The sequence below is a fragment of the Aegilops tauschii genome, chromosome 1 (assembly GCF_002575655.3).
Source record: "Aegilops tauschii subsp. strangulata cultivar AL8/78 chromosome 1, Aet v6.0, whole genome shotgun sequence".
Taxonomy (NCBI): Eukaryota; Viridiplantae; Streptophyta; class Magnoliopsida; order Poales; family Poaceae; genus Aegilops; species Aegilops tauschii.
Window position 1 is genome coordinate 235,517,612 of NC_053035.3, and position 2,215 is coordinate 235,519,826.

Sequence of the window (2,215 nt, forward strand, 5' to 3'; positions counted from 1 at the left end):
AGTCTTTCTTTCACACGCATTACATCGACACATATCATCTCTCTCCCTATTTCCCACGCACACACCTAGTCTCTCGGGACTTCTTGCACACACAATCTCTAGCTCTCTAGGTCGATGCCACCCACATACACTTGTACTCTATGTTTAGTATGTTGTACACAAAGAGAAGAGGTGCACGCACGCAGTCGTCCTCTCTCACACACGCCTTGAGATTGAGAAGTTTAAAACGCGGAGGCTCAGTAGGAGGCGCGAGGTTTTGGTTCATGTGCGGGCTGCACACGACACCAACACGACACAAGCTTGTTCTTCCTGGTGCGCATTCGGATGAGTACTACTAGTACTATTACTTTGATGTGTCGCGTCAACTCGCAGAAGTATGCAACACTTCCTCAGCAAACAAGCATATAAGCAACTTATACTCCTTACCCAAAGGATCTTATATCCAACAGACACAAAATATCCCTTTGACTGTTGGAAATTACTTTAACTGCTGATTTGATGTCGAGGTAATTACTGCATCGCCACCAAAATCCACCATCTCTTAAGCTAAAGCAGACCGAGCTAAACCCTATATTAGCATATTACTAAGATAACTAGAAGGCAATGTAGAATCATTTATTAGGAGGTGAGCTTGTCAATCTGAATGTGGAGGGACACCGTCCTCGACAACCCAGCCCCGGCCAACACCTTGGGCGGCACTGTGAAGAAGGTCAGCTCCTGCATGGCGACGATGTCAGACTCCTTGCTGCTTGCCACCTTGATTTCCACCTTGACAGCATCAGGCCTACCTTTGGGCTCCCCCGGTGGGCCGTTCGCCCACACCTTGGCCACATAGTGCGACGGTGGGGACGCCCCCCACTCTGATGCAGATGACCGACACGGCGATAGGCGCGCTGATGTCGAGCACACCGCCGCCCACGAAAAATGCGCAGCCATCCTCCTCCGCGAACAGCAAGCGCCACGACTCCGACACCGGCACTTGCAGCCGGAGCACCTTGCCGTACTGGATCCTGTGCATGGGCATGGGATGCGCGGTGCTAATATGGTGGGGGAGCGCCGGCAGCGGGCCTTCGTAGCCGCGGACGGGCTTGGGACATTTGCAGGGCGCGAGCGGACACACGCTCTGGTGATCGGCGAGCTTGTGATAAGTGATGTAGAGCCCACAGCCTTCGTGCAGGCACTCCACCCTCACCAAGGAGAGGACATCGTCCATCGCCGTGTTACGCACGTCGAAGCCGCCGCCACGTTCGCACTTCTAGCACTGCCACTGGTTCCCCGGGTGCTCATCGCGGCAGTACGCGCAGGCCAGGTGCCCTCCCTTGCACTGCACAAATCAGTCGAACGGCACATCAATCAAGAAACCTGCACCTTGCTCGATCAGATGAACGGACGAGGTGTATTCGAACCTCGTACACTGGAGGCTTCAAGGGGCAGAGCCACAAGGGGCAGTGGTGGAAGGTGAGGTCCATAGAGACCTCCATCGTCGGGGCCTGTTCCGTGGGCATGATCTCGCCCTCCTCGTGCACCACCATCTCTCGCTTTAGGGCTGGGGCATTAGAAAGTTTTACCATCACATATTCATACTACTTTAAGGTGCATTAAATCAACACATGCAAGTATCAAAAGGAAAGTCACGACATGCATGCGTTGTAATTAATGCATCGGTAAACACAAATTATTGAAATATATCGAGTGCACTGCTTTGATGTGTCGTGTCAACTCGTACAACAAGGAGAAGCTTGATTACAATGCCATCTCCCTCGCCCATGAGCCCGGTGGCTCGCAGGACTAGGAGAAGCTTTTGCTACATGCTCTCCCACTATTGCAGGATGCTGCTAACGCGACACTAAAAACAGAGACCCTTCGATGAAACTGTGTGCGATGCATTAATCGCAAATGGTGATGTAAAAAGCCCGTCAAAAAAGATGCAAAACGTTTGCAATGATGGATACGTCAAACACAATTTATATTACGTTTGATGTGCGATGAGTGACATATGGTTAATCCATAAGAACTGTTTGCGATGAGGCAGAACAAGAGAAACGGGCTGCTATATAAAGGTGTGTGGGATATACGGCATACAGTTCTCTTGGATGAAGTTTGCCATTAGGGAATGCAACTGAAACAGTTAACCAGATCAAGGTTTGTGAGATATACAACATGCAGTTCACTCGGACGAACTGTTTTCGATTAGGGTACACAACAGAAACGGTTC

At 50.7% G+C, this 2,215-nt stretch overlaps 1 pseudogene; it reads right to left on the reverse strand.

Annotated features, from left to right (window-relative positions):
• Positions 1-618: 618 nt before the first annotated feature.
• Positions 619-1,571, reverse strand: LOC141028107 (E3 ubiquitin-protein ligase SINA-like 10; annotated as a pseudogene).
• Positions 1,572-2,215: the final 644 nt, after the last annotated feature.